Here is a 23,711-nt window from a genome sequence, read left to right on the forward strand (position 1 = left end):
GCATGTCCTCTATGCTTACAGCTTCCCGTGGGTGTTGGTTTGATACCGTTTGGGGACAGCCAAGGAGGCATCTGCAGGCAACAAAGGTAGGTGTGTGCTTGTGTGTGTGTTTCCTATGCAGATCCTAAGCCCAGTGTCACATGCAAGTAGGAGGAGTAAGAAGGGTTCCTGGCAAATCCGGGTTATGGATTGCATTTAAAAAGGCCCCGTGGGAGTGCAATGGGCCCCTGTCTTGCTGCTTAGCAATAATGGTATGGGTTTAGGTTCTGCTGTGTGTACTGGTGGTTGACTGCCCCCCAGCCCAGAGTGTGCATGGAAAATTGTCTGGCAGCCTCCCTGACAGCAAGCAGTGATAGTGCCCATGAAGGGGACCTTGTTGGGCCCGCCCCTTTCACGGTTATCGCTTCTCGGCCTTTTGGCTAAGATCAAGTGTAGTATCTGTTCTTATCAGTTTAATATCTGATATGTCCCCTATCTGGGGACCATATATTAAATGGATTTTTGAGAACGGGGCCGATTTCGAAGCTTGCTTCCGTCGCCCTATGCATTGACCCCGATATGGCAGTATCTTCGGGTACAGTGCACCACCCCCCTTACAGGGTTAAAAAGAAAGATTCCTACTTTCATTGCTACCCTGCTTGCTGGCTAGCCAGCTAGCCAGCCCTGTGGGCCTTGCTGCTGCTGCAGCCAAAAAACAAAAGGTGGTGCTGCTGCTGCTTCTGCTGCTTCTGCTTCTGCTTGTGTCTGGCCCCTGTTGGAGCGTCCAGGCACAGGACTTCTGCTGCTGCTGACTAAATGGCCTCCTTAATTGGATCATTTGAGTAGCCAGCACACCTGTGCAGGTAGGGCATGACATGATAGGCAGCTGCCTTGATAGCGGGTGGGTGCTGAATGTTCCTAATTGACAAAATAAGATTAATGCTTATGAAGAAATATAAAATCTCATCCCTTCCCCAATATCGCGCCACACCCCTACCCCTTAATTCCCTGGTTGAACGTGATGGACATATGTCTTTTTTCGACCGCACTAACTATGTAACTATGTAACATAACATGGGGGGGTCTCCTGGCTGTTCACACAGGTGTGTCATTGCTGTACATTGACCATGCATTGCTTCTTGTGGTATTGCAAAGGCAAAGACAAATGCTTCCAGCCATCCATTGCACTAATGGATTGGTTCATCAGCTGGCTGTCTATGTCCCGCATCAATATAGACCAAAGTACAGAGGGTTAGGCTATGCTATTGTGCACCTACCTGATGCATCAGAAGGTGCGAGGCCCTTGCTAAATTCTGTGCACAGACTTTGAGATCTATGCTTTAGACTGTATCTAAACCTGCTCCAACATGGACTGACATTCTGGCCTACTTTCAGCCGATGCGACTTGTCTGTCGCTGAACAGTCGCTTTTTATGTATTCAGCACCTATGTATAATGTTGTAAAAATGCTCTAGAAGCTAAAGTGGCAGAAATGTCACACATATTTGGCCTGCAACTTTCTGTGCGACAAATTCAGACAGGAAAAATCAGTATAAATCCTTAGAAAATTATCCCCCAGTGTCTCCATCTGCTGGCGGTATTGAATAAGCATTGCTGCACTGATGGGGTATGCATTAGACGAAAAAAAAGAAGAAAAAGAAGAATAATACGCCCAGAAAAGAGGCGAAAAGGAGAAAAACGTAAAAAAAACGTGAAAAAAAAGTAAGAGGAAGAGAAGGGAAAAAAAGGTGGAAATGGGTTTAAAAGTGATTTCGGCGGAGAAATATATATATATATATATATATATATATATATATATATATATGCGCACACACACACATAGATATAAACGTATTCTCCGTTGAGATATTGCAGCCGCTGCTGTGTCCAGGCCCAGGAGCCTTAGCACTGTGCTGTGATGTCACTCAATACCACTGACATCACTAGGTGTAAACAACATCTCTCCTTTGCTGTGTATGTGACTATGGAGCTGTTTGGTGATGTCGTCTATTACGGCCTTCATAGAAGCAACAGGAGATTGTTGCATCCATCTTGAACCCTCAGAACTACAGTGCTATGATGTCACTCACTTCCACAGGCCTTGCAGAGTGTAAACAACAACAACCCAGCTTTGTTGTGTATGTAACCAAAGGGATTTGTGATGTCACCTAGAACCTTCACAGCAGCGACAGCTTTATGAGGAGCATCAGCACTGCTCTGCCTGAGCAGAACCATCACCGCCATAGGTTGTCAAATAACCCGGATTTAACCCACACAGGTAAGTCCAATGGGGTGCAGGCATGTCCTCTATGCTTACAGCTTCCCGTGGGTGTTGGTTTGATACCGTTTGGGGACAGCCAAGGAGGCATCTGCAGGCAACAAAGGTAGGTGTGTGCTTGTGTGTGTGTTTCCTATGCAGATCCTAAGCCCAGTGTCACATGCAAGTAGGAGGAGTAAGAAGGGTTCCTGGCAAATCCGGGTTATGGATTGCATTTAAAAAGGCCCCGTGGGAGTGCAATGGGCCCCTGTCTTGCTGCTTAGCAATAATGGTATGGGTTTAGGTTCTGCTGTGTGTACTGGTGGTTGACTGCCCCCCAGCCCAGAGTGTGCATGGAAAATTGTCTGGCAGCCTCCCTGACAGCAAGCAGTGATAGTGCCCATGAAGGGGACCTTGTTGGGCCCGCCCCTTTCACGGTTATCGCTTCTCGGCCTTTTGGCTAAGATCAAGTGTAGTATCTGTTCTTATCAGTTTAATATCTGATACGTCCCCTATCTGGGGACCATATATTAAATGGATTTTTGAGAACGGGGGCCGATTTCGAAGCTTGCTTCCGTCGCCCTATGCATTGACCCGATATGGCAGTATCTTCGGGTACAGTGCACCACCCCCTTACAGGGTTAAAAAGAAAGATTCCTACTTTCATTGCTACCTGCTTGCTGGCTAGCCAGCTAGCCAGCCCTGTGGGCCTTGCTGCTGCTGCAGCCAAAAAACAAAAGGTGGTGCTGCTGCTGCTTCTGCTGCTTCTGCTTCTGCTTGTGTCTGGCCCCTGTTGGAGCGTCCAGGCACAGGACTTCTGCTGCTGCTGACTAAATGGCCTCCTTAATTGGATCATTTGAGTAGCCAGCACACCTGTGCAGGTAGGGCATGACATGATAGGCAGCTGCCTTAATAGCGGGTGGGTGCTGAATGTTCCTAATTGACAAAATAAGATTAATGCTTATGAAGAAATATAAAATCTCATCCCTTCCCCAATATCGCGCCACACCCCTACCCCTTAATTCCCTGGTTGAACGTGATGGACATATGTCTTTTTTCGACCGTACTAACTATGTAACTATGTAACATAACATGGGGGGGGGGGTCTCCTGGCTGTTCACACAGGTGTGTCATTGCTGTACATTGACCATGCATTGCTTCTGTGGTATTGCAAAGGCAAAGACAAATGCTTCCAGCCATCCATTGCACTAATGGATTGGTCATCAGCTGGCTGTCTATGTCCCGCATCAATATAGACCAAAGTACAGAGGGTTAGGCTATGCTATTGTGCACCTACCTGATGCATCAGAAGGTGCGAGGCCCTTGCTAAATTCTGTGCACAGACTTTGAGATCTATGCTTTAGACTGTATCTAAACCTGCTCCAACATGGACTGACATTCTGGCCTACTTTCAGCCGATGCGACTTGTCTGTCGCTGAACAGTCGCTTTTTATGTATTCAGCACCTATGTATAATGTTGTAAAAATGCTCTAGAAGCTAAAGTCGCAGAAATGTCACACATATTTGGCCTGCAACTTTCTGTGCGACAAATTCAGACAGGAAAAATCAGTATAAATCCTTAGAAAATTATCCCCCAGTGTCTCCATCTGCTGGCGGTATTGAATAAGCATTGCTGCACTGATGGGGTATGCATTAGACGAAAAAAAAGAAGAAAAAGAAGAATAATACGCCCAGAAAAGAGGCGAAAAGGAGAAAAACGTAAAAAAACGTGAAAAAAAAGTAAGAGGAAGAGAAGGGAAAAAAAGGTGGAAATGGGTTTAAAAGTGATTTCGGCGGAGAAATATATATATATATATATATATATATATATATATATATATATATATATATGCGCACACACACACATAGATATAAACGTATTCTCCGTTGAGATATTGCAGCCGCTGCTGTGTCCAGGCCCAGGAGCCTTAGCACTGTGCTGTGATGTCACTCAATACCACTGACATCACTAGGTGTAAACAACATCTCTCCTTTGCTGTGTATGTGACTATGGAGCTGTTTGGTGATGTCGTCTATTACGGCCTTCATAGAAGCAACAGGAGATTGTTGCATCCATCTTGAACCCTCAGAACTACAGTGCTATGATGTCACTCACTTCCACAGGCCTTGCAGAGTGTAAACAACAACAACCCAGCTTTGTTGTGTATGTAACCAAAGGGATTTGTGATGTCACCTAGAACCTTCACAGCAGCGACAGCTTTATGAGGAGCATCAGCACTGCTCTGCCTGAGCAGAACCATCACCGCCATAGGTTGTCAAATAACCCGGATTTAACCCACACAGGTAAGTCCAATGGGGTGCAGGCATGTCCTCTATGCTTACAGCTTCCCGTGGGTGTTGGTTTGATACCGTTTGGGGACAGCCAAGGAGGCATCTGCAGGCAACAAAGGTAGGTGTGTGCTTGTGTGTGTGTTTCCTATGCAGATCCTAAGCCCAGTGTCACATGCAAGTAGGAGGAGTAAGAAGGGTTCCTGGCAAATCCGGGTTATGGATTGCATTTAAAAAGGCCCCGTGGGAGTGCAATGGGCCCCTGTCTTGCTGCTTAGCAATAATGGTATGGGTTTAGGTTCTGCTGTGTGTACTGGTGGTTGACTGCCCCCCAGCCCAGAGTGTGCATGGAAAATTGTCTGGCAGCCTCCCTGACAGCAAGCAGTGATAGTGCCCATGAAGGGGACCTTGTTGGGCCCGCCCCTTTCACGGTTATCGCTTCTCGGCCTTTTGGCTAAGATCAAGTGTAGTATCTGTTCTTATCAGTTTAATATCTGATACGTCCCCTATCTGGGGACCATATATTAAATGGATTTTTGAGAACGGGGGCCGATTTCGAAGCTTGCTTCCGTCGCCCTATGCATTGACCCGATATGGCAGTATCTTCGGGTACAGTGCACCACCCCCTTACAGGGTTAAAAAGAAAGATTCCTACTTTCATTGCTACCTGCTTGCTGGCTAGCCAGCTAGCCAGCCCTGTGGGCCTTGCTGCTGCTGCAGCCAAAAAACAAAAGGTGGTGCTGCTGCTGCTTCTGCTGCTTCTGCTTCTGCTTGTGTCTGGCCCCTGTTGGAGCGTCCAGGCACAGGACTTCTGCTGCTGCTGACTAAATGGCCTCCTTAATTGGATCATTTGAGTAGCCAGCACACCTGTGCAGGTAGGGCATGACATGATAGGCAGCTGCCTTGATAGCGGGTGGGTGCTGAATGTTCCTAATTGACAAAATAAGATTAATGCTTATGAAGAAATATAAAATCTCATCCCTTCCCCAATATCGCGCCACACCCCTACCCCTTAATTCCCTGGTTGAACGTGATGGACATATGTCTTTTTTCGACCGTACTAACTATGTAACTATGTAACATAACATGGGGGGGGGGGGGGGGTCTCCTGGCTGTTCACACAGGTGTGTCATTGCTGTACATTGACCATGCATTGCTTCTGTGGTATTGCAAAGGCAAAGACAAATGCTTCCAGCCATCCATTGCACTAATGGATTGGTCATCAGCTGGCTGTCTATGTCCCGCATCAATATAGACCAAAGTACAGAGGGTTAGGCTATGCTATTGTGCACCTACCTGATGCATCAGAAGGTGCGAGGCCCTTGCTAAATTCTGTGCACAGACTTTGAGATCTATGCTTTAGACTGTATCTAAACCTGCTCCAACATGGACTGACATTCTGGCCTACTTTCAGCCGATGCGACTTGTCTGTCGCTGAACAGTCGCTTTTTATGTATTCAGCACCTATGTATAATGTTGTAAAAATGCTCTAGAAGCTAAAGTCGCAGAAATGTCACACATATTTGGCCTGCAACTTTCTGTGCGACAAATTCAGACAGGAAAAATCAGTATAAATCCTTAGAAAATTATCCCCCAGTGTCTCCATCTGCTGGCGGTATTGAATAAGCATTGCTGCACTGATGGGGTATGCATTAGACGAAAAAAAAGAAGAAAAAGAAGAATAATACGCCCAGAAAAGAGGCGAAAAGGAGAAAAACGTAAAAAAACGTGAAAAAAAAGTAAGAGGAAGAGAAGGGAAAAAAAGGTGGAAATGGGTTTAAAAGTGATTTCGGCGGAGAAATATATATATATATATATATATATATATATATATATATATGCGCACACACACACATAGATATAAACGTATTCTCCGTTGAGATATTGCAGCCGCTGCTGTGTCCAGGCCCAGGAGCCTTAGCACTGTGCTGTGATGTCACTCAATACCACTGACATCACTAGGTGTAAACAACATCTCTCCTTTGCTGTGTATGTGACTATGGAGCTGTTTGGTGATGTCGTCTATTACGGCCTTCATAGAAGCAACAGGAGATTGTTGCATCCATCTTGAACCCTCAGAACTACAGTGCTATGATGTCACTCACTTCCACAGGCCTTGCAGAGTGTAAACAACAACAACCCAGCTTTGTTGTGTATGTAACCAAAGGGATTTGTGATGTCACCTAGAACCTTCACAGCAGCGACAGCTTTATGAGGAGCATCAGCACTGCTCTGCCTGAGCAGAACCATCACCGCCATAGGTTGTCAAATAACCCGGATTTAACCCACACAGGTAAGTCCAATGGGGTGCAGGCATGTCCTCTATGCTTACAGCTTCCCGTGGGTGTTGGTTTGATACCGTTTGGGGACAGCCAAGGAGGCATCTGCAGGCAACAAAGGTAGGTGTGTGCTTGTGTGTGTGTTTCCTATGCAGATCCTAAGCCCAGTGTCACATGCAAGTAGGAGGAGTAAGAAGGGTTCCTGGCAAATCCGGGTTATGGATTGCATTTAAAAAGTCCCCGTGGGAGTGCAATGGGCCCCTGTCTTGCTGCTTAGCAATAATGGTATGGGTTTAGGTTCTGCTGTGTGTACTGGTGGTTGACTGCCCCCCAGCCCAGAGTGTGCATGGAAAATTGTCTGGCAGCCTCCCTGACAGCAAGCAGTGATAGTGCCCATGAAGGGGACCTTGTTGGGCCCGCCCCTTTCACGGTTATCGCTTCTCGGCCTTTTGGCTAAGATCAAGTGTAGTATCTGTTCTTATCAGTTTAATATCTGATACGTCCCCTATCTGGGGACCATATATTAAATGGATTTTTGAGAACGGGGGCCGATTTCGAAGCTTGCTTCCGTCGCCCTATGCATTGACCCGATATGGCAGTATCTTCGGGTACAGTGCACCACTCCCTTACAGGGTTAAAAAGAAAGATTCCTACTTTCATTGCTACCTGCTTGCTGGCTAGCCAGCTAGCCAGCCCTGTGGGCCTTGCTGCTGCTGCAGCCAAAAAACAAAAGGTGGTGCTGCTGCTGCTTCTGCTGCTTCTGCTTCTGCTTGTGTCTGGCCCCTGTTGGAGCGTCCAGGCACAGGACTTCTGCTGCTGCTGACTAAATGGCCTCCTTAATTGGATCATTTGAGTAGCCAGCACACCTGTGCAGGTAGGGCATGACATGATAGGCAGCTGCCTTGATAGCGGGTGGGTGCTGAATGTTCCTAATTGACAAAATAAGATTAATGCTTATGAAGAAATATAAAATCTCATCCCTTCCCCAATATCGCGCCACACCCCTACCCCTTAATTCCCTGGTTGAACGTGATGGACATATGTCTTTTTTCGACCGTACTAACTATGTAACTATGTAACATAACATGGGGGGGGTCTCCTGGCTGTTCACACAGGTGTGTCATTGCTGTACATTGACCATGCATTGCTTCTGTGGTATTGCAAAGGCAAAGACAAATGCTTCCAGCCATCCATTGCACTAATGGATTGGTCATCAGCTGGCTGTCTATGTCCCGCATCAATATAGACCAAAGTACAGAGGGTTAGGCTATGCTATTGTGCACCTACCTGATGCATCAGAAGGTGCGAGGCCCTTGCTAAATTCTGTGCACAGACTTTGAGATCTATGCTTTAGACTGTATCTAAACCTGCTCCAACATGGACTGACATTCTGGCCTACTTTCAGCCGATGCGACTTGTCTGTCGCTGAACAGTCGCTTTTTATGTATTCAGCACCTATGTATAATGTTGTAAAAATGCTCTAGAAGCTAAAGTCGCAGAAATGTCACACATATTTGGCCTGCAACTTTCTGTGCGACAAATTCAGACAGGAAAAATCAGTATAAATCCTTAGAAAATTATCCCCCAGTGTCTCCATCTGCTGGCGGTATTGAATAAGCATTGCTGCACTGATGGGGTATGCATTAGACGAAAAAAAAGAAGAAAAAGAAGAATAATACGCCCAGAAAAGAGGCGAAAAGGAGAAAAACGTAAAAAAACGTGAAAAAAAAGTAAGAGGAAGAGAAGGGAAAAAAAGGTGGAAATGGGTTTAAAAGTGATTTCGGCGGAGAAATATATATATATATATATATATATATATATATATATATATATATATATGCGCACACACACACATAGATATAAACGTATTCTCCGTTGAGATATTGCAGCCGCTGCTGTGTCCAGGCCCAGGAGCCTTAGCACTGTGCTGTGATGTCACTCAATACCACTGACATCACTAGGTGTAAACAACATCTCTCCTTTGCTGTGTATGTGACTATGGAGCTGTTTGGTGATGTCGTCTATTACGGCCTTCATAGAAGCAACAGGAGATTGTTGCATCCATCTTGAACCCTCAGAACTACAGTGCTATGATGTCACTCACTTCCACAGGCCTTGCAGAGTGTAAACAACAACAACCCAGCTTTGTTGTGTATGTAACCAAAGGGATTTGTGATGTCACCTAGAACCTTCACAGCAGCGACAGCTTTATGAGGAGCATCAGCACTGCTCTGCCTGAGCAGAACCATCACCGCCATAGGTTGTCAAATAACCCGGATTTAACCCACACAGGTAAGTCCAATGGGGTGCAGGCATGTCCTCTATGCTTACAGCTTCCCGTGGGTGTTGGTTTGATACCGTTTGGGGACAGCCAAGGAGGCATCTGCAGGCAACAAAGGTAGGTGTGTGCTTGTGTGTGTGTTTCCTATGCAGATCCTAAGCCCAGTGTCACATGCAAGTAGGAGGAGTAAGAAGGGTTCCTGGCAAATCCGGGTTATGGATTGCATTTAAAAAGGCCCCGTGGGAGTGCAATGGGCCCCTGTCTTGCTGCTTAGCAATAATGGTATGGGTTTAGGTTCTGCTGTGTGTACTGGTGGTTGACTGCCCCCCAGCCCAGAGTGTGCATGGAAAATTGTCTGGCAGCCTCCCTGACAGCAAGCAGTGATAGTGCCCATGAAGGGGACCTTGTTGGGCCCGCCCCTTTCACGGTTATCGCTTCTCGGCCTTTTGGCTAAGATCGGGGTTTATTGCCTCGGTCGGCGCTGAGGGTGCGAGTGAACTGCGCCGCGACTAGCTGCGTAGGTGATCAAGACTGTGGTACTCGTTACCGACAGATTTGGAAAGATGGCTGGATCCAACATGTCTGCAGTGGAGAAGACCGTACGCATCAAGGTGCTAACCACGGATCGTCTAAGAAACAGCATTGAATACATCGGCCATACCATTGTGGAGCGACTGGCAGGATTTTCCTTGAGCGACCTCTTTTGTGTCCAGAAGAACAAGCGCCAAGGTATTTATGACGTGTCCTTCTTATATGATGCTGACTGCCAGAACTTTTATGAGTGCTTAAAACGGAACAGTGGAAGTGAGGTTTTGCGGGATGTGTCCTTTTATCCCCTTTTTGAAATGGGGACAAAGACTTTGTTTATCCACATGTACAATCCGTTTGTTGATGTCTCTATGATTAAGAACTTCTTGAGCATCTATTGTGAGTCTATTGCTGGTGGTACTAAGCAGACAAGCAGCATTGGTGTATTTAATGGCACGTATAAGTTCTTTGTGAAGTTGCGGCTTGATGGAGATTGCATTGGAGGCGTTAAGCACCCTCCGGCGAACTTTACCATTGCTGGTTTCAGAGGTTATCTCTATTACTACGGACAGCCATCTTTCTGTAGAAATTGTCTATTGTTTGGACATGTGAAGGAGGCCTGCCCTGGCAGTAAGAAATGCAGGAACTGTAAGCAACCGGGGCATGAGGCGGGTGCATGTCCACACCCGAGGACCTGTGACCTATGTGGGGAAGCTGGCCATGTGTACAAGAACTGTCCAGTGTTGAAGAGGAGGGAGGAGGAGAGGAGAATGGAAGAGGAAATGGTGGAGAGGAGGAGGGCGGCTGCAGTGGTTCCTGCAAGAGAGAGCGTTATTATTGGAGAGGTACAGAGTCCTGTGGTGGTAGAGGAGCAAGTGAAGGTGGTGGAGGAGCAAGTGGCGGTGCAAGTGGAAGAAGGGGAGATTGAGGATGCTCCCAGTCCCCCGGCTGAGGAGTCGCCGCAAATTAAAGAGTGGTCTTCTTCTGAGGGTGAAGACCGTGAGGAGAGACATAGAGAGAGAGAGGATGACTTTGATCTTTTTCGTCCCCCCAAGAAGACGGCCAGGAAGCTTTCTGGTGGACAGATGGAGTCGACGCTGGTGGCTACGGACAATCGGTATCAACCGCTATCTGAGAGCGACATGGATGTGTGCTCTGCGGGAGAAGCTTCTCCCATACCGCTGAGGAAAGCTACCTAAATAACTTTCTTCTTTTCTGTCAAATTCTTCCTTAGGGTTGTTAAGATGGTGGTATGTCTTTTTTAGTCGGTTCTATAAACGTTAGAGTCTTTAGAAGTAAAGTCAGAAGGACAGTAATTTTGGAGGACTTGGCAGGGAAAAAAGCGGACATTATTTGTTTGCAGGAATGTGGGCTAAATGATATTCCGGGGAAGGGAGAATGGGCTTATGGTCCTGCTGTTTGGTCGGTGTCTGGGCATAATAGGAATGATGGGGTAGGGGTGCTTTTTAAGAGCTTTAAGTTTGAAGTTTGTAGTTATGTGGTAATAGAGGAGGGGAGGTGTATCATGGTGGAGGTTAAGGTGCAGGGGGTTAAATTTAGGTTGATAAATGTGTATGCGCCGGTAAGGAGGGAGGAGCGGGTGGGGTTGTTGGAGGTAATTAAGAGGTTTCTGCCGGGTAAAATACCTTTGGTGTGGGTGGGGGATTTCAATTGTGAAATTGAGGGGAATGTGGATGTATCTGGGAATATTCTTAAAAGTATGGTGTGTGACTTTAAGTTAAAGGATGTGGCTGAAGCGTGTGGAGTGTGTCCTTTGTTAGATACATATTATTCTGATAGTGGAAGTCATAGTTCCAGACTTGATATGTGTTTTGTGTCTAAGGGTGTGTTATGTAAGAATTATATGCAAGAAAAAGTAGGATATTCAGATCATGAGTATGTGTGTTGTGAGTTAGTATTGGATGCAGATTGTGTGAGTGGGAGGGGTGTATGGAAATTAAATGTTAAATTGTTGGAAGTGGAAGGAGTGTATGATAGATATGTTAATAAGTATAGGAGTTGGTGTAAGAAAAAGAATGATTTTCCTGATATATTGTGTTGGTGGGAATGGGTTAAGGGTCAAACAAAAGTTTTCTTTAAAAGAGAGGGATATAAGCGGAATGCTGGGAGGAAGAAGAAGTATGAATGGTTGAATAAAAGATTGGTGTTTCTCAATAAGTTAAAGAAGTATGGCTGGAGTGTGGGTGAGCAGATTGAGGTTGTGAAGAGTGATCTAAAAAATTGGTTGAATGAGAAAGGTAAAGAGTTGATGTATCAAGCAAAACTTGATAAGTTAGAGAAAGATGAGAAATGTTCGAGATATTTCTTTAAAAAAGTTATTGGGAAGAGAGAGGATATGGTAAGAGTGTATGATGATGATGGCTGTCTGGTTAAAGGTAAAGCTGTGTTGGGAGTGGTTAAAAATTTTTATGAAGAGTTGTATGCGGTAAAAGATTGCGAAGAGGACTTGCAGGATGAAGTGTTGAGAGTGCTTGATAAGAGGGTGGATGGTAGTGAATATGGGACTCTGATGAGAGAGATTGGAGAGGAGGAAGTGAAGAGGACTGTGGATAGTATGTCAAGAAATAAAACGCCTGGAGAGGATGGGTTGCCTGTTGAATTTTATGCTTGGATTTGGGATGTTGTGAAGGATGATTTGGTGGAAGTGTATAGGTATATGTGGAGGAAGGAGAGAATGGTGGAAAGTATGAAGAGTGGAGTGGTTGTGTTGATTTATAAGAAAGGTGATGTGAATGATGTGAGGAATTGGAGGCCGATAACTTTGTTGAATGTAGATTATAAGGTGTTTGCTAAAATAATTACAAATAGGATGAGAGATGTGGTTGAGCAGGTGATTGGAGAAGAACAAGTGTGTGGAGTGCCTGGGAGAAGAATAAATGAAAATTTGTGTTTGTTGAGAGATTTGTTATGGGATAGTATGAGTAGGAAACAGGAGGTTAGAGTGATGTCGATAGATTTTGAAAAGGCGTTTGATCGTCTGTCACATAGGTTTTTGTTTAGAGTATTAGTGAGAATGGGATTCCCGGGGGATTTTGTAAATGTTGTAAGGATGCTGTATGATGGAGTATATAGTAAGGTTTTGATAAATGGTTGGATGTCTGAGAAGGTGAAAGTATGTTCTGGTGTAAGGCAGGGTTGTCCGTTGTCCCCTATGGCTTTTGTATGTGCTGTGGAGCCATTGTTGGGGATGTTGCGGCGGGATAAGTGTGTTAGAGGGTTAAAAATTCCAGGGAGTGGTGGGAGAGAAGTCAAAGTTTTGGCCTACATGGATGATGTGTGTATTTTGGGAGAGTCTGTGGCTGTTATGAGAAGGGCAAAGTTACTAGTTGGATTGTTTTGTGGAGCGTCTGGGTTTAAGGTGAATTGGGACAAAAGTGAGTATAAATGTTTTGGTAGTATGCAAGGAAGTGAGGATGTGGGTATGAAGAATATTGAAGGTGGTATTCAGGTTTTAGGTGTTAAAATGGATGAAAGATTGGATGGGAGAGAAAGTTGGGATGATGCAGAGAAGAGAGTGTCCAAAAAATTGAGTCTTTGGAGGTTGAGAGATTTGTCTATGGTTGGGAAAGTGCTGGTTGTGAAAAGTGTAATATTGCCTATTTTATTGTATGTGGCAATAGTGTTTCCGCCAAGTTATATGGTTTTAAGGAAGTTAAAAAGAATTTTGTTTGTGTTTTTTTGGGGTACAAAAGTGGAAAGAGTGAGGAGAGAAGTTGTGATGAAGGATGGTAGTAAGGGTGGAATGGGATTTCCAAATCTAGATGTGTATTTGGGGGTGAATGTGGTGTTTGCGGTTAGAAGGATGATGAGAGGAGAAAAGAATTTTGCATGTATGTTGAGATATTTAGGTGGGCGTGTGTTATGCAAATTAGGTTGGCTGGAGAGAGATTTGAGAGTGCCTTATGCGTTTGTGTGCCCGAGTTGGTATTTGTATGTGGAAAAGTTTTTGGAGAGTTATAGGTTGATTGGTGTGAGAAAGGAGTTGTTTGAAAGTAAGAAGAATGTGTTTGGGTATGTCGCCGCAAGTGAGGTGGAGTGTCCGATTAATATGGTAAGAGGCCAGGATGTGTCTAAGGTGTGGAAGAGTTTAATGACAGATGGAATATCAAATAGACAGAGAGAGATAGGATGGCAGTGTTTGCATGGAGCCTTACCAGTAAGAGAGTTCCAAAGGAATAGAGGAATTGGAAGGAGTGAAATATGTCCGAGGGAAGATTGTAGTGGGGTTGAAAGTGTGATGCATGTGATTTGGAATTGTGACATGGCTCAGAATGTATGGAGAGGGATAGGTCTGTTGTGTAAGGAGTTGACTGGGATAAATAGGTTGTCATATGAGGTTGTGATGTTTGGTCTTAGTATGATTGGAAGAAAGAATGAAAGGGTGTTGTTTGTGTTGTTGGCGATTGTGAAGGAAGTCTTGTGGGATGTTAGAAATTTATATGTGTTTAAGAGAAAAGATGTGACTGTGGAAGGAAGTTTAAGAATGATTCTGGATAGGTTGTACACCGTTTATTTACGTGATAAAAAGAAATTAGGTGAAATAGATGCAGAGGGGATATGGAAATTTTTGAAGTGGAGACATGTTGTAAGGGTGTAATGGTGATGGTATTTGAATTTGTTTTGAATTTGCTTTGAACAAATAAAGAATGACCTAATGATGAGTTAGACTTTACCATGAGTCAAAAATGACGCGTTATCTAAGTGGTGTTTAGTCTAAACCTGAAGGTTTATAAAAAAAAAAAAAAAAAAAAAAAAAATCTGTTCTTATCAGTTTAATATCTGATACGTCCCCTATCTGGGGACCATATATTAAATGGATTTTTGAGAACGGGGGCCGATTTCGAAGCTTGCTTCCGTCGCCCTATGCATTGACCCGATATGGCAGTATCTTCGGGTACAGTGCACCACCCCCTTACAGGGTTAAAAAGAAAGATTCCTACTTTCATTGCTACCTGCTTGCTGGCTAGCCAGCTAGCCAGCCCTGTGGGCCTTGCTGCTGCTGCAGCCAAAAAACAAAAGGTGGTGCTGCTGCTGCTTCTGCTGCTTCTGCTTCTGCTTGTGTCTGGCCCCTGTTGGAGCGTCCAGGCACAGGACTTCTGCTGCTGCTGACTAAATGGCCTCCTTAATTGGATCATTTGAGTAGCCAGCACACCTGTGCAGGTAGGGCATGACATGATAGGCAGCTGCCTTGATAGCGGGTGGGTGCTGAATGTTCCTAATTGACAAAATAAGATTAATGCTTATGAAGAAATATAAAATCTCATCCCTTCCCCAATATCGCGCCACACCCCTACCCCTTAATTCCCTGGTTGAACGTGATGGACATATGTCTTTTTTCGACCGTACTAACTATGTAACTATGTAACATAACATGGGGGGGGGGGGGGGGGGGTCTCCTGGCTGTTCACACAGGTGTGTCATTGCTGTACATTGACCATGCATTGCTTCTGTGGTATTGCAAAGGCAAAGACAAATGCTTCCAGCCATCCATTGCACTAATGGATTGGTCATCAGCTGGCTGTCTATGTCCCGCATCAATATAGACCAAAGTACAGAGGGTTAGGCTATGCTATTGTGCACCTACCTGATGCATCAGAAGGTGCGAGGCCCTTGCTAAATTCTGTGCACAGACTTTGAGATCTATGCTTTAGACTGTATCTAAACCTGCTCCAACATGGACTGACATTCTGGCCTACTTTCAGCCGATGCGACTTGTCTGTCGCTGAACAGTCGCTTTTTATGTATTCAGCACCTATGTATAATGTTGTAAAAATGCTCTAGAAGCTAAAGTCGCAGAAATGTCACACATATTTGGCCTGCAACTTTCTGTGCGACAAATTCAGACAGGAAAAATCAGTATAAATCCTTAGAAAATTATCCCCCAGTGTCTCCATCTGCTGGCGGTATTGAATAAGCATTGCTGCACTGATGGGGTATGCATTAGACGAAAAAAAAGAAGAAAAAGAAGAATAATACGCCCAGAAAAGAGGCGAAAAGGAGAAAAACGTAAAAAAACGTGAAAAAAAAGTAAGAGGAAGAGAAGGGAAAAAAAGGTGGAAATGGGTTTAAAAGTGATTTCGGCGGAGAAATATATATATATATATATATATATATATATATATATATATATATATATGCGCACACACACACATAGATATAAACGTATTCTCCGTTGAGATATTGCAGCCGCTGCTGTGTCCAGGCCCAGGAGCCTTAGCACTGTGCTGTGATGTCACTCAATACCACTGACATCACTAGGTGTAAACAACATCTCTCCTTTGCTGTGTATGTGACTATGGAGCTGTTTGGTGATGTCGTCTATTACGGCCTTCATAGAAGCAACAGGAGATTGTTGCATCCATCTTGAACCCTCAGAACTACAGTGCTATGATGTCACTCACTTCCACAGGCCTTGCAGAGTGTAAACAACAACAACCCAGCTTTGTTGTGTATGTAACCAAAGGGATTTGTGATGTCACCTAGAACCTTCACAGCAGCGACAGCTTTATGAGGAGCATCAGCACTGCTCTGCCTGAGCAGAACCATCACCGCCATAGGTTGTCAAATAACCCGGATTTAACCCACACAGGTAAGTCCAATGGGGTGCAGGCATGTCCTCTATGCTTACAGCTTCCCGTGGGTGTTGGTTTGATACCGTTTGGGGACAGCCAAGGAGGCATCTGCAGGCAACAAAGGTAGGTGTGTGCTTGTGTGTGTGTTTCCTATGCAGATCCTAAGCCCAGTGTCACATGCAAGTAGGAGGAGTAAGAAGGGTTCCTGGCAAATCCGGGTTATGGATTGCATTTAAAAAGGCCCCGTGGGAGTGCAATGGGCCCCTGTCTTGCTGCTTAGCAATAATGGTATGGGTTTAGGTTCTGCTGTGTGTACTGGTGGTTGACTGCCCCCCAGCCCAGAGTGTGCATGGAAAATTGTCTGGCAGCCTCCCTGACAGCAAGCAGTGATAGTGCCCATGAAGGGGACCTTGTTGGGCCCGCCCCTTTCACGGTTATCGCTTCTCGGCCTTTTGGCTAAGATCAAGTGTAGTATCTGTTCTTATCAGTTTAATATCTGATACGTCCCCTATCTGGGGACCATATATTAAATGGATTTTTGAGAACGGGGGCCGATTTCGAAGCTTGCTTCCGTCGCCCTATGCATTGACCCGATATGGCAGTATCTTCGGGTACAGTGCACCACCCCCTTACAGGGTTAAAAAGAAAGATTCCTACTTTCATTGCTACCTGCTTGCTGGCTAGCCAGCTAGCCAGCCCTGTGGGCCTTGCTGCTGCTGCAGCCAAAAAACAAAAGGTGGTGCTGCTGCTGCTTCTGCTGCTTCTGCTTCTGCTTGTGTCTGGCCCCTGTTGGAGCGTCCAGGCACAGGACTTCTGCTGCTGCTGACTAAATGGCCTCCTTAATTGGATCATTTGAGTAGCCAGCACACCTGTGCAGGTAGGGCATGACATGATAGGCAGCTGCCTTGATAGCGGGTGGGTGCTGAATGTTCCTAATTGACAAAATAAGATTAATGCTTATGAAGAAATATAAAATCTCATCCCTTCCCCAATATCGCGCCACACCCCTACCCCTTAATTCCCTGGTTGAACGTGATGGACATATGTCTTTTTTCGACCGTACTAACTATGTAACTATGTAACATAACATGGGGGGGGGGGGGGGGGGGGGTCTCCTGGCTGTTCACACAGGTGTGTCATTGCTGTACATTGACCATGCATTGCTTCTGTGGTATTGCAAAGGCAAAGACAAATGCTTCCAGCCATCCATTGCACTAATGGATTGGTCATCAGCTGGCTGTCTATGTCCCGCATCAATATAGACCAAAGTACAGAGGGTTAGGCTATGCTATTGTGCACCTACCTGATGCATCAGAAGGTGCGAGGCCCTTGCTAAATTCTGTGCACAGACTTTGAGATCTATGCTTTAGACTGTATCTAAACCTGCTCCAACATGGACTGACATTCTGGCCTACTTTCAGCCGATGCGACTTGTCTGTCGCTGAACAGTCGCTTTTTATGTATTCAGCACCTATGTATAATGTTGTAAAAATGCTCTAGAAGCTAAAGTCGCAGAAATGTCACACATATTTGGCCTGCAACTTTCTGTGCGACAAATTCAGACAGGAAAAATCAGTATAAATCCTTAGAAAATTATCCCCCAGTGTCTCCATCTGCTGGCGGTATTGAATAAGCATTGCTGCACTGATGGGGTATGCATTAGACGAAAAAAAAGAAGAAAAAGAAGAATAATACGCCCAGAAAAGAGGCGAAAAGGAGAAAAACGTAAAAAAACGTGAAAAAAAAGTAAGAGGAAGAGAAGGGAAAAAAAGGTGGAAATGGGTTTAAAAGTGATTTCGGCGGAGAAATATATATATATATATATATATATATATATATATATATATATATGCGCACACACACACATAGATATAAACGTATTCTCCGTTGAGATATTGCAGCCGCTGCTGTGTCCAGGCCCAGGAGCCTTAGCACTGTGCTGTGATGTCACTCAATACCACTGACATCACTAGGTGTAAACAACATCTCTCCTTTGCTGTGTATGTGACTATGGAGCTGTTTGGTGATGTCGTCTATTACGGCCTTCATAGAAGCAACAGGAGATTGTTGCATCCATCTTGAACCCTCAGAACTACAGTGCTATGATGTCACTCACTTCCACAGGCCTTGCAGAGTGTAAACAACAACAACCCAGCTTTGTTGTGTATGTAACCAAAGGGATTTGTGATGTCACCTAGAACCTTCACAGCAGCGACAGCTTTATGAGGAGCATCAGCACTGCTCTGCCTGAGCAGAACCATCACCGCCATAGGTTGTCAAATAACCCGGATTTAACCCACACAGGTAAGTCCAATGGGGTGCAGGCATGTCCTCTATGCTTACAGCTTCCCGTGGGTGTTGGTTTGATACCGTTTGGGGACAGCCAAGGAGGCATCTGCAGGCAACAAAGGTAGGTGTGTGCTTGTGTGTGTGTTTCCTATGCAGATCCTAAGCCCAGTGTCACATGCAAGTAGGAGGAGTAAGAAGGGTTCCTGGCAAATCCGGGTTATGGATTGCATTTAAAAAGGCCCCGTGGGAGTGCAATGGGCCCCTGTCTTGCTGCTTAGCAATAATGGTATGGGTTTAGGTTCTGCTGTGTGTACTGGTGGTTGACTGCCCCCCAGCCCAGAGTGTGCATGGAAAATTGTCTGGCAGCCTCCCTGACAGCAAGCAGTGATAGTGCCCATGAAGGGGACCTTGTTGGGCCCGCCCCTTTCACGGTTATCGCTTCTCGGCCTTTTGGCTAAGATCAAGTGTAGTATCTGTTCTTATCAGTTTAATATCTGATACGTCCCCTATCTGGGGACCATATATTAAATGGATTTTTGAGAACGGGGGCCGATTTCGAAGCTTGCTTCCGTCGCCCTATGCATTGACCCGATATGGCAGTATCTTCGGGTACAGTGCACCACCCCCTTACAGGGTTAAAAAGAAAGATTCCTACTTTCATTGCTACCTGCTTGCTGGCTAGCCAGCTAGCCAGCCCTGTGGGCCTTGCTGCTGCTGCAGCCAAAAAACAAAAGGTGGTGCTGCTGCTGCTTCTGCTGCTTCTGCTTCTGCTTGTGTCTGGCCCCTGTTGGAGCGTCCAGGCACAGGACTTCTGCTGCTGCTGACTAAATGGCCTCCTTAATTGGATCATTTGAGTAGCCAGCACACCTGTGCAGGTAGGGCATGACATGATAGGCAGCTGCCTTGATAGCGGGTGGGTGCTGAATGTTCCTAATTGACAAAATAAGATTAATGCTTATGAAGAAATATAAAATCTCATCCCTTCCCCAATATCGCGCCACACCCCTACCCCTTAATTCCCTGGTTGAACGTGATGGACATATGTCTTTTTTCGACCGTACTAACTATGTAACTATGTAACATAACATGGGGGGGGGGGGGGGGGTCTCCTGGCTGTTCACACAGGTGTGTCATTGCTGTACATTGACCATGCATTGCTTCTGTGGTATTGCAAAGGCAAAGACAAATGCTTCCAGCCATCCATTGCACTAATGGATTGGTCATCAGCTGGCTGTCTATGTCCCGCATCAATATAGACCAAAGTACAGAGGGTTAGGCTATGCTATTGTGCACCTACCTGATGCATCAGAAGGTGCGAGGCCCTTGCTAAATTCTGTGCACAGACTTTGAGATCTATGCTTTAGACTGTATCTAAACCTGCTCCAACATGGACTGACATTCTGGCCTACTTTCAGCCGATGCGACTTGTCTGTCGCTGAACAGTCGCTTTTTATGTATTCAGCACCTATGTATAATGTTGTAAAAATGCTCTAGAAGCTAAAGTCGCAGAAATGTCACACATATTTGGCCTGCAACTTTCTGTGCGACAAATTCAGACAGGAAAAATCAGTATAAATCCTTAGAAAATTATCCCCCAGTGTCTCCATCTGCTGGCGGTATTGAATAAGCATTGCTGCACTGATGGGGTATGCATTAGACGAAAAAAAAGAAGAAAAAGAAGAATAATACGCCCAGAAAAGAGGCGAAAAGGAGAAAAACGTAAAAAAACGTGAAAAAAAAGTAAGAGGAAGAGAAGGGAAAAAAAGGTGGAAATGGGTTTAAAAGTGATTTCGGCGGAGAAATATATATATATATATATATATATATATATATATATATATGCGCACACACACACATAGATATAAACGTATTCTCCGTTGAGATATTGCAGCCGCTGCTGTGTCCAGGCCCAGGAGCCTTAGCACTGTGCTGTGATGTCACTCAATACCACTGACATCACTAGGTGTAAACAACATCTCTCCTTTGCTGTGTATGTGACTATGGAGCTGTTTGGTGATGTCGTCTATTACGGCCTTCATAGAAGCAACAGGAGATTGTTGCATCCATCTTGAACCCTCAGAACTACAGTGCTATGATGTCACTCACTTCCACAGGCCTTGCAGAGTGTAAACAACAACAACCCAGCTTTGTTGTGTATGTAACCAAAGGGATTTGTGATGTCACCTAGAACCTTCACAGCAGCGACAGCTTTATGAGGAGCATCAGCACTGCTCTGCCTGAGCAGAACCATCACCGCCATAGGTTGTCAAATAACCCGGATTTAACCCACACAGGTAAGTCCAATGGGGTGCAGGCATGTCCTCTATGCTTACAGCTTCCCGTGGGTGTTGGTTTGATACCGTTTGGGGACAGCCAAGGAGGCATCTGCAGGCAACAAAGGTAGGTGTGTGCTTGTGTGTGTGTTTCCTATGCAGATCCTAAGCCCAGTGTCACATGCAAGTAGGAGGAGTAAGAAGGGTTCCTGGCAAATCCGGGTTATGGATTGCATTTAAAAAGGCCCCGTGGGAGTGCAATGGGCCCCTGTCTTGCTGCTTAGCAATAATGGTATGGGTTTAGGTTCTGCTGTGTGTACTGGTGGTTGACTGCCCCCCAGCCCAGAGTGTGCATGGAAAATTGTCTGGCAGCCTCCCTGACAGCAAGCAGTGATAGTGCCCATGAAGGGGACCTTGTTGGGCCCGCCCCTTTCACGGTTATCGCTTCTCGGCCTTTTGGCTAAGATCAAGTGTAGTATCTGTTCTTATCAGTTTAATATCTGATACGTCCCCTATCTGGGGACCATATATTAAATGGATTTTTGAGAACGGGGGCCGATTTCGAAGCTTGCTTCCGTCGCCCTATGCATTGACCCGATATGGCAGTATCTTCGGGTACAGTGCACCACCCCCTTACAGGGTTAAAAAGAAAGATTCCTACTTTCATTGCTACCTGCTTGCTGGCTAGCCAGCTAGCCAGCCCTGTGGGCCTTGCTGCTGCTGCAGCCAAAAAACAAAAGGTGGTGCTTCTGCTGCTTCTGCTTCTGCTTGTGTCTGGCCCCTGTTGGAGCGTCCAGGCACAGGACTTCTGCTGCTGCTGACTAAATGGCCTCCTTAATTGGATCATTTGAGTAGCCAGCACACCTGTGCAGGTAGGGCATGACATGATAGGCAGCTGCCTTGATAGCGGGTGGGTGCTGAATGTTCCTAATTGACAAAATAAGATTAATGCTTATGAAGAAATATAAAATCTCATCCCTTCCCCAATATCGCGCCACACCCCTACCCCTTAATTCCCTGGTTGAACGTGATGGACATATGTCTTTTTTCGACCGTACTAACTATGTAACTATGTAACATAACATGGGGGGGGGGGGGGGGGTCTCCTGGCTGTTCACACAGGTGTGTCATTGCTGTACATTGACCATGCATTGCTTCTGTGGTATTGCAAAGGCAAAGACAAATGCTTCCAGCCATCCATTGCACTAATGGATTGGTCATCAGCTGGCTGTCTATGTCCCGCATCAATATAGACCAAAGTACAGAGGGTTAGGCTATGCTATTGTGCACCTACCTGATGCATCAGAAGGTGCGAGGCCCTTGCTAAATTCTGTGCACAGACTTTGAGATCTATGCTTTAGACTGTATCTAAACCTGCTCCAACATGGACTGACATTCTGGCCTACTTTCAGCCGATGCGACTTGTCTGTCGCTGAACAGTCGCTTTTTATGTATTCAGCACCTATGTATAATGTTGTAAAAATGCTCTAGAAGCTAAAGTCGCAGAAATGTCACACATATTTGGCCTGCAACTTTCTGTGCGACAAATTCAGACAGGAAAAATCAGTATAAATCCTTAGAAAATTATCCCCCAGTGTCTCCATCTGCTGGCGGTATTGAATAAGCATTGCTGCACTGATGGGGTATGCATTAGACGAAAAAAAAGAAGAAAAAGAAGAATAATACGCCCAGAAAAGAGGCGAAAAGGAGAAAAACGTAAAAAAACGTGAAAAAAAAGTAAGAGGAAGAGAAGGGAAAAAAAGGTGGAAATGGGTTTAAAAGTGATTTCGGCGGAGAAATATATATATATATATATATATATATATATATATATATATGCGCACACACACACATAGATATAAACGTATTCTCCGTTGAGATATTGCAGCCGCTGCTGTGTCCAGGCCCAGGAGCCTTAGCACTGTGCTGTGATGTCACTCAATACCACTGACATCACTAGGTGTAAACAACATCTCTCCTTTGCTGTGTATGTGACTATGGAGCTGTTTGGTGATGTCGTCTATTACGGCCTTCATAGAAGCAACAGGAGATTGTTGCATCCATCTTGAACCCTCAGAACTACAGTGCTATGATGTCACTCACTTCCACAGGCCTTGCAGAGTGTAAACAACAACAACCCAGCTTTGTTGTGTATGTAACCAAAGGGATTTGTGATGTCACCTAGAACCTTCACAGCAGCGACAGCTTTATGAGGAGCATCAGCACTGCTCTGCCTGAGCAGAACCATCACCGCCATAGGTTGTCAAATAACCCGGATTTAACCCACACAGGTAAGTCCAATGGGGTGCAGGCATGTCCTCTATGCTTACAGCTTCCCGTGGGTGTTGGTTTGATACCGTTTGGGGACAGCCAAGGAGGCATCTGCAGGCAACAAAGGTAGGTGTGTGCTTGTGTGTGTGTTTCCTATGCAGATCCTAAGCCCAGTGTCACATGCAAGTAGGAGGAGTAAGAAGGGTTCCTGGCAAATCCGGGTTATGGATTGCATTTAAAAAGGCCCCGTGGGAGTGCAATGGGCCCCTGTCTTGCTGCTTAGCAATAATGGTATGGGTTTAGGTTCTGCTGTGTGTACTGGTGGTTGACTGCCCCCCAGCCCAGAGTGTGCATGGAAAATTGTCTGGCAGCCTCCCTGACAGCAAGCAGTGATAGTGCCCATGAAGGGGACCTTGTTGGGCCCGCCCCTTTCACGGTTATCGCTTCTCGGCCTTTTGGCTAAGATCAAGTGTAGTATCTGTTCTTATCAGTTTAATATCTGATACGTCCCCTATCTGGGGACCATATATTAAATGGATTTTTGAGAACGGGGGCCGATTTCGAAGCTTGCTTCCGTCGCCCTATGCATTGACCCGATATGGCAGTATCTTCGGGTACAGTGCACCACCCCCTTACAGGGTTAAAAAGAAAGATTCCTACTTTCATTGCTACC

The 23,711-nt window shown here is 45.4% G+C and overlaps 9 non-coding genes across 9 annotated transcripts; all 9 read left to right on the forward strand.

Annotated features, from left to right (window-relative positions):
- The first annotated feature begins 399 nt into the window (after positions 1-399).
- LOC130327408 (U2 spliceosomal RNA) lies at positions 400-590 on the forward strand. The gene has a single exon (XR_008871792.1). It is a non-coding gene; the product is annotated as a U2 spliceosomal RNA (small nuclear RNA).
- Positions 591-2,675: 2,085 nt separating this feature from the next.
- Positions 2,676-2,866, forward strand: LOC130327410 (U2 spliceosomal RNA). The gene has a single exon (XR_008871794.1). It is a non-coding gene; the product is annotated as a U2 spliceosomal RNA (small nuclear RNA).
- A 2,092-nt stretch (positions 2,867-4,958) lies between these two features.
- Positions 4,959-5,149, forward strand: LOC130327411 (U2 spliceosomal RNA). The gene has a single exon (XR_008871795.1). It is a non-coding gene; the product is annotated as a U2 spliceosomal RNA (small nuclear RNA).
- A 2,087-nt stretch (positions 5,150-7,236) lies between these two features.
- LOC130327403 (U2 spliceosomal RNA) lies at positions 7,237-7,427 on the forward strand. Its single transcript, XR_008871788.1, has one exon. It is a non-coding gene; the product is annotated as a U2 spliceosomal RNA (small nuclear RNA).
- A 6,928-nt stretch (positions 7,428-14,355) lies between these two features.
- On the forward strand, positions 14,356-14,543 carry LOC130327409 (U2 spliceosomal RNA). Its single transcript, XR_008871793.1, has one exon. It is a non-coding gene; the product is annotated as a U2 spliceosomal RNA (small nuclear RNA).
- A 2,098-nt stretch (positions 14,544-16,641) lies between these two features.
- On the forward strand, positions 16,642-16,832 carry LOC130327412 (U2 spliceosomal RNA). Its single transcript, XR_008871796.1, has one exon. It is a non-coding gene; the product is annotated as a U2 spliceosomal RNA (small nuclear RNA).
- A 2,096-nt stretch (positions 16,833-18,928) lies between these two features.
- Positions 18,929-19,119, forward strand: LOC130327413 (U2 spliceosomal RNA). The gene has a single exon (XR_008871797.1). It is a non-coding gene; the product is annotated as a U2 spliceosomal RNA (small nuclear RNA).
- Positions 19,120-21,207: 2,088 nt separating this feature from the next.
- On the forward strand, positions 21,208-21,398 carry LOC130327404 (U2 spliceosomal RNA). The gene has a single exon (XR_008871789.1). It is a non-coding gene; the product is annotated as a U2 spliceosomal RNA (small nuclear RNA).
- A 2,079-nt stretch (positions 21,399-23,477) lies between these two features.
- On the forward strand, positions 23,478-23,668 carry LOC130327406 (U2 spliceosomal RNA). The gene has a single exon (XR_008871790.1). It is a non-coding gene; the product is annotated as a U2 spliceosomal RNA (small nuclear RNA).
- Positions 23,669-23,711: the final 43 nt, after the last annotated feature.

Source organism: Hyla sarda, unplaced genomic scaffold (genome assembly GCF_029499605.1).
Source record: "Hyla sarda isolate aHylSar1 unplaced genomic scaffold, aHylSar1.hap1 scaffold_2986, whole genome shotgun sequence".
Lineage (NCBI taxonomy): Eukaryota > Metazoa > Chordata > Amphibia > Anura > Hylidae > Hyla > Hyla sarda.